The sequence below is a fragment of the Neomonachus schauinslandi genome, chromosome X (genome assembly GCF_002201575.2).
Source record: "Neomonachus schauinslandi chromosome X, ASM220157v2, whole genome shotgun sequence".
NCBI classification, from domain to species: Eukaryota; Metazoa; Chordata; class Mammalia; order Carnivora; family Phocidae; genus Neomonachus; species Neomonachus schauinslandi.
In genome coordinates, this window is record NC_058419.1 from 75,774,924 (window position 1) to 75,783,589 (window position 8,666).

The following is an 8,666-nucleotide window of genomic DNA, read 5'->3' on the forward strand; positions in this document are numbered from 1 at the left end:
TCAGGAAATGTGGCTGACTTTCCTAATACATAGAAATAAAGAGTTAAACAAAATGAGGATGCAGAGGAATACATCCCAAATGAAAGAGCAGAACAAAACCATAGTGGAGGGAGGCAAGATGGTGGAAGAGTAGGGGACCTCAATTCATCAGGTCCCTTGAATTTAGCTAGGTAAGTATCAAATCATTCTGAACACCTATGAATTCAACCTAAGATATAAGAAAAGAATTGCTGGAATTCTACAAGTGGAAAAGCAACCAATTTTACAAGGTAAGAGATGCAGAGAAGTGAATCTGAGGGGATATATGGGAAGACAAATGGTGTGGGGGGAAAAGGACTCTCTGTAAGCCAGCTACCGAAAAGTGATATAATGCCAGAGTGCAAAATAGGAACTTTTAGAAGTCTGCTCCTATGACAGACATCCCTGTCTGAAAGGTGCTCAGGTGGCGAAGTGGGGCAGAATCCTAGATGGGACAGTGTGGTCTCAGGATCCCTGGGGTCACACAAAGAAAGGGGGTGCCTGAGCTGGCAGAGTTCCCAAGCATTGGAGCAGGGAAATTGGCTAGTCACCAAGCCCGGGAGTGGGCTCTCAGCTAGGATTGCCATGAAACGCAAACCAAGGTACGATCACTTGGTGATCAATAGACCACTATTCAACCGGGTTCCCTGCAAAGGGCAGAAACTTGGTAACCCTCCTCACTCCCCCAGGAGAATTGGCACTGGTGCACACTACAGGAGTCTGCAGAGTTTGGCACACAAAAAAGTGAAGACTGCTTTTCCTTGAGGGTTTATTGAAGAGAAGCGGCCATGATACTTCAGCTCCAGGGCTGGAGATCCATGTGTGGTCATTTTTATTTTCATCACCTAAAGCAGCATGGAAAGGCTTCAGGGAACAAACCTCACATAGAACAACCCGAAGCAGCATACACTGAGCCCAGCCTCCTGGTAAGGGGCGGTACAACTCCACCCAGGCAAAGACACCTGAGAATCAGTGCAGCAGGCCCATCCCCCGGAAGACCAGCTGGAACATCAGGCAAATACCAAGTTTATGGAGCACACAGAACTACAAATCTCCACCATTAGGGGAAAATAGTATACAGAATTCAAAGTTTCTTCTCATAATTCTTTTATCTTTCTGTTTAAAATTTTCCTTTTTTTTTCCCTTTACACTTAGTTTATTTTACCAACTCTTTGTATTTAAGATTTTTAAAATTTATTTTATTTTTTTAAATTTATTCCTTTCTTCTTAGTTTCTGATGTAGTGTTCATTCATTCATTAGTTGCATGTAACACCCACTGCTTATAAAATCACGTGCCCTCAAGTCTTTTTAAAATTTCAGTTCTACATTTACATTTTATTCTTCATTTTTGGCTTCCTTTCACTGTATTCAAATTTATGGTTACATATATATATAAGTTTTGCTTTCTTTACTATTTTGGCATATAGTGTCTTCTAGCAAACATACCAAAATACACCTAGGACAAGTGGATCACCTTGTTTTGTACACCTGGGAGATTATATTCTCTCCTTATTCCCTTTCTTTTTCTTTTTCTTTTCTTTTTTGGTTTCTGGTATCTTCGGATTTGTCTAGTGTGTATTTTGCTTGGCTCATGGTTGATATTTTTTTTTTCTTCTCACTGGCTCATCCATTCTTCTCTGGGCAAAATGACTAGAAGGAGGAATTCACAACAAAAGCACCAGAGGTAATACTCTCTGCCACAAATCTAATCAATATGGATATAAGTGAAACATCAGAGCTGGAATTCAGGATAACAATTATAAAGTTGCTAGCTGTGTTTGAAAAAAAGCATAAAAGACACTAAAGAATATTGTAGTGCAGAAATGAGATTACTCGGGCTAAAATTAAAAATGCTTTAACCGAGATACAGCCTAAAATGAATGCTCTAACAGATAGGGTAAATAAGGCAGAAGAGAGTCAGTGGACATAGAAGACAAAATGATGGAAAGGAGGGAAACTAAGGAAAAGAGAGGAAAACAACTAATGGGCTATGAGGGGAGGCTTTGTGAAATCACTAATACCTTAAAGTGAAACAATATTAGAATTATTGGGGTCCCAGAGGAAAAAGATAGAGAGAGGGCCAGAAGGTATATATAAACAAACCATAGCTGAGAACTTCCCTAAACTGGGGAAAGAAACTGGCATTCAGGTCCAGGAGGTAGAGAGATCCTACCTCAAAATCAATAAATATAGATTAACACCCTGACATATAATATAGAAGCTTGCAAATTTCAGAGATAAAGAGAAAATCCTGAAAGCAGCTCGAGGTAAGAGCTCCTTAACCTACTGTGGTAGAAACATTAGACTGGTAGCAGACCCATCCACAGAGACCTGGCAGGCCAGGAAGGGCTGGCATGATATATTGAGGGCACTAAATGAGAAGAACATTCAGCCCAGATTACTTTATCCAGCAAGGCTATCATTCAGAATGGAAGGAGAGTTAAAGACCTTCCAGGACAAACAGAAATTAAAAGAATTTGTGATCATTAAACTAGCCCTGCAAGAAATATTAAAGGGAATCCTGTAAGTGAAGAGGGAGCCCAAGATTAACATAGACCAGGAAAAAAAAGAGACAATCTACAGAAACAGGGACTTTACAGGTAATACAATAGCACTAAATTCATATCTTCAATAGTTACTCTGAATGTAAATGAGCTAAATGCTCCAGTAAAAGACACAGGGTATCAGATTGCATAAAAAAGCAAGACCCATCCATATGTGGTCTACAAGAGACTCATTTTAGACCTAAAGACACCTCTAGATTGAAAGTAAATAACCATTTATCAGGCTAGGGGACATCAAAAGAAAGCTGGGGTAGCAATCTTCATTGCAGACAAATTAGATTTTGAACCAAAGGCTGTACTAAGGGATGGAGAGGGACACTATATCATACTTAAAGTGTCTCTCAAACAAGAAGACCTAACAATTATAAATATTTATGCACCTAATTGGGGAGCAGCCAATCATACCAACTAATTAATAATCAAATTAAAGAAACACATTGAGGATAATAATACAATAATAGTAGGGGACTTCAACATCCCTCTCACAGCAATGGACAGATCATCTAAACAGAAGATCAACAAGGCAACAAGAGCTTTGAATGACACATTGGACCACATGGACTTCACAGATATATACAGAGCATTCCATCCTAAAGCAACAAAATACACATTCTTCTCAAGTGCACATGGAACATTCTCCAGAACAGATCACATACTGGGTCACAAATCAGGTCTCAGCTGATAGCAAAGGATTGAGATTATTCCCTGTGTATTTTCAGACCACAATGCTTTGAAACGTGAACTCAATCACAGAGAAAATTTGGAAGGAACTCAAACACGTGGAGCTTAAAAAGCATCCTACTAAAGAATGAACAGATCAATCAGGAAATTAAAGAAGAATTTAAAACTTCATGGAAACAAATGAAAATGAAAACACAACTGTTTAAAACTTTTGGGATGCAGCAAAGGCACTCCTAAGAGTGGAGCACTTGCAATACAAGCCTCTATCAAAAAATTAGAAAGATCTCAATTACACAAGCTAATTTTACACCTAAAGAACTGGAGAAAGAACATCAAATAAAGCTTAAATCAAGGAGAAGGCAAATAATCAAGAGTAGAGCAGAAATCAATGAAATAGAAACCAAAAGAACAGTAGAACATATCAATGAAAGTAGAAGCTGGTTCTTAGCAAGAATTAATAAGAGCAATAAACCCCCAGTCAGACTTATCTAAAAGAAAATAGAAAGGACTGAAATTAATAAAATAATGAGTGAAAGAGGAAAGATCATGAACACCAAGGAAATACAATTTTAAGAACATATTGTGAGCAACTATATACCAACAAAATGGGCAATCTGGAAGAAATGGATGCAGTCCTGGAAATCTACAAAATACCAAAACTGAAACAGGAAGGAAGAGAAAACGTGAACAGACCCATAACAAGCAAGAAAATTGAAGCAGTAATCAAACATCTCCCAGAAACAAGAGTCCAGGGCCAGATGACTTCCCAGGGGAATTCTACCAAACATTTAAAGAAGTACTAGTACCTATTCTTCTGATGCTGTTTCAAAAAATGGAAAGGGAAGAAAAACTTCCAAACTCATTCTATGAGGCCAGCATTACCTTAACTCCAAAACCAAAAAAAGACCCCACCAAAAAGAATTCCAGACCAATATCCCTGATGAACATGGATGCCAAAATTCTCACTAAGATGCTAGCCAAGAGGACCCAACTGTACGTTAAAAGAATATTCACCACAACCAAGTGAGATTTATTCCTGGGCTGCAAGGGTGGTTCAGCATTTGCAAATCAATCAACATTACACATGTCATTAATAAAAGAAAGGACAAGAACCATATGATCCCAACTGATAGAGAAAACACATTTGACAAAAACATCATCCTTTCTTGATTAAAACTCTCCACAGTGTAGGGATAGATGTAACATAGGAATATCATAAAAGCCATCTATGAAAAGCCCATAGCGAATATCATTCTCAATGGGGAAAAACAGAGAGCTTTTCCCCTAAGGTCAGGAACATGAGAGGGATGCCCAATCTCCCCACTGTTGCTTAACATAGTACTAGAAGTCCTAGCCTCAGCATTCAGACAACAAAAAGAAATAAAAGGCATTCAAATAGGCAAAGAAATTAATCTCTCATTCTTTGCAGAAGACATGATATTTTACGTGGAAAATCCAAATACTCCACCCCAAAATTGCTAGCACTCATAAAGCAATTCAGCAATGTGGCATGATATACAATGCACAGAAATCAGTTGCATTTCTATACACTAACATTGAAAGAAAGAGAAATTAAGGAAGAAATCCCAGTTATAACTGGACCAAAAAACATAAGATACCTAAAAATAAACCAAACCAAAAAGGTCTGTACTCCAAAAACTACAGAACACTTATGAATGAAATTGAGGAAGAAACAAAGAGATGGAAAAGCATTCCATGATCATGGATTGGAAGAATAAATATTGTAAAAATGTCTATGCTACCCAGAGCAATCTACACATTCAATGCAATCCCTATCAAAATACCATCAACATTTGTCACAGAGCTGGAAGAAATATTCCTAAAATTTGTATGGAACCAGAAATGACCCCAAATAGCCAGAGGAATGTTGAAAAAGAAAACCAAAGCAGGTGGCATCACAATGCATGACTTTAAGTTATTTTAGAAAACTGTAATCATCAAGACAGTATTGTACTGGCACAAAAACAGACACATAGATCAATGGAACAGAATAGAGAACTCAGAAATGGACCTTCAGCTCTATCCTCAACTAATCTTTGACAAAGCAAGAAAGAATATCCAATGGGAAAAAGACAGTCTCTTCAACAAATGGTGCTGGGATAATTGGACATTGACATGCAGAATGAAAATAGACCATTTTCTTCCACCATACACAAAGATAAACTCAAAATGGATGAAAGACCTAAATGTGAGACAGGATCCATTAAAATCCTAGAGGAAAACACAGGCAGCAACCTCTTTGACCTCGGCCACAGCAACTTCTTGCTAGACACGTCTCCAAAGGAAGGGAAACAAAAGCAAAAATGAACTATTGGACTTCAAGATGTAAAGCACAGCACAGGAAACACTCAACAAAACTAAAAGGCAACCTACGTAATGGGAGAAGATATTTGCAAATGACATATCAGATAAAGGTCTAATATCCAAAATCTATAAAGAACATATCAAACTCAACACTCAAAAAACAACGAATCCAGTCAAAAAATGGGCAGAAGACATGAACAATAATTTTTCTAAAGAACACATACAAATGGCCAACAGGTATATGAAAAAATGACATCACTTGTCATCAGGGAAATACAAATCAAAACTCCAATAAGATACCACCTCTCACCAGTCAGAATGGCTAAAATTAACAAGACAGGGAACATCAAATGTTGGTGAGGATGTGGAGAAAGAGGAACACTTTTACACTGTGGGTATACAGGCTGGTACAACCACTCTGGAAAACAGTATGGAGGTTCCTCAAGAAGCAAATGCACTACTAGGTATGTACCGCAAAGACACAAATGTTGTGATCTGAAGGGGCACCTGCACCCCAATGTTCATAGCAGCAATATACACAATAACCAAACTATGTAAACAGCTGAGATGTCCATCGGCAGATGAATGGATAAAGATTATATATATATAAATGGAATGTTACTCAGGCATCCAAAAGGATGAATACTTACAATTTACATTGGTGTGGCTGGAACTGGAGGGTATTATGCTGAGCAAAATAAGTCAATCAGAGAAATACAATTATCATATGGTTTCACTCATATGTGGACTATAAGAAACACCACAGAGGATCATAGGTGAAGGGAGGGAAAACTGAATGGGAAATCATCAGAGAGGGAGAAAAACCATGACAGACTCCTAACTATAGGCAACAAACTGAGGGTTGCTGGAGGGGAGGTAAGTGTGGGATTGGGTAATTGGTGATTGGCATTAAGAAGGGTACATGAGGTGATGAGCACTGGATGTTATATGCAGCTGATGAGTTACTGAATCTAATGATATAGTATATGTTGGTTAATTCAGTCTAAATTAAAAAAAAAGATAGCATAAGAGTTAAATAAAATGGAGTTAAGCAATATGTCTGAAGAAAAATTCAAAGTAATAGTCATAAGTATACTCACTGGACTTGAAAAAAGATAAAAGGATCTCAGTGAGACCTTCAAGAAAAAGATAGAAAATATAAGACAGAGCCAGTCAGAGACGAAAGACATAATTACTGAAATAAAAAATATACTAGAGGGAATCAATAGCAGATTAGAAGAAGCGTGAGAGTGGATCAGCTACCTAGGATACAGGATAACGGAAAGCAACCAAGATGAATGGCAAAAGGAAAAAAAAAGAATAATAAAGAATGAGAATAAGTTAAGGGACCTCAGTAACATCATGAAGCATAATAACATTAACATTATAAGGATCCCAGAAAAAGAAGAAAGAGAGAAAGGGGCAGGAAATTTATTTGAAGAAATGATAGCTGAAAAATTCCCTTATCTAAGGAAGGATACAGACACACTGTTGCAAGAAGCACAGAGAGCCCCAACAAAATGAACCCAAAGAGGTCTACATCAAGCAGAGAAAGACAATTATCACATGGTGTCACTCATATGTGGACCATAAGGAATAATGCAGAGGACCACAGGGGGAGGGAAAACTGAATGGGACAAAATCAGAGAGGGAGACAAGCCATGAGAGAGAGACTCTGGACTCCAGGAAACAAACTGAGGGTTACAGAAGGGAGGGAGTTGGGGGACGGGGTAACTGGGTGATGGGTATTAAGGAGGGCATGTGTGGTGATAAGCACTGGGTATTATACACAACTAATGAATCATTGAACACTACATCAAAAACTAATGATGTACTATATGTTGGCTAACAACATAAAAATAAATAAATAAATAAAAAGCTGGAAAAAAAGACACATAATAAAATGACAAAAAGTAGTGATAAAGAGATAATTTTAAAAGCAACAAGATGAAAGAAAACTGTTACATACAAGAGATACCCCACAAGGTTGTTAGCTAATTTTTTTTAGGAGAGCTTTTGCTGACCAGGAGTGGAATGATATAATCAACATACTGAAAGAGAACAAAGCTTGCAACCAAGGATACTCTACCTACAAAGGTTATCATTCAGAATAAAAGGAGAGATACAAATTCTCCTATACAGCTGCCACCTTGTGTCCCCGCATGTGTGCACCTAATCTCAGCTGGTCCGCCTGAGACCCCCTGAGCGCCAACCCTATCCCCCGTGCAGTCCCATTTCCGCTCCAACAAGATGAAAGAAACTATCATGAACCAGGAGAAACTCGCCAAACTCCAAGCACAAGTGTGCATTGGTGGGAAAGGAACTGCTCACCGATGGTTCATAGAACGGCTACAGCAGAAGATAAAAAACTTCAGTTCTCCTTAAAGAAGTTAGGAGTAAAGAATATCTCTGGTATTGAAGAAGTGAATATGGTCACAAACCAAGGAGCAGTGATCCACTTTAACAACCCCAAAGTTCAGGCATCGCTGGCAGTGAACACTTTTACCATTACAGGCCATGCTGAGACAAAGCAGCTGACAGAAATGCTACCCAGTATCTTAAACCAACTAGGTGCAGACAGTCTGACTAGTTTAAGAAGACTGGCTGAAGCTCTGCCCAAACAATCTGTGGATGGAAAAGCACCACTTGCTCCTGGAGAGGATGATGATGAAGTTCCAGATCTTGTGGAGACTGTTGATGAAGCTTCCAAGAATGAACCGAACTGAATTGAGTCAACTTCTGAAGAAGAAAAAACTTGAAGAAGTTACTGGGAGCTACTATTTTATATTATGATTGCTTTTTAAAATTTTGTTCACGGATCTGATAAAATCTAGCTCTCTAATATTTTTAAGCCCAAGCCCCTTGGACACTGCAGCTCTTTTCAGTTTTTGATTATACACAAGTCATTCTTTGCAGCTAATTAAGCTGAAGAAGCCTGGGAATAAAGTTTGAAACAAGGTTAATAAAGTTCTTTGCCTAGGAAAAAAAAATTCTCCCATACAAACAGAAGTTAAAGTTCATCACCACTAAACCAGCCTTACAATAAATGTTACAGGGAATTCTTTGAGTTCAAAGAA

At 38.2% G+C, this 8,666-nt stretch overlaps 1 pseudogene; it reads left to right on the forward strand.

Annotated features, from left to right (window-relative positions):
• Window positions 1-7,839: 7,839 nt before the first annotated feature.
• Window positions 7,840-8,315, forward strand: LOC110571690 (annotated as a pseudogene).
• The last annotated feature ends 351 nt before the right edge of the window (window positions 8,316-8,666 follow it).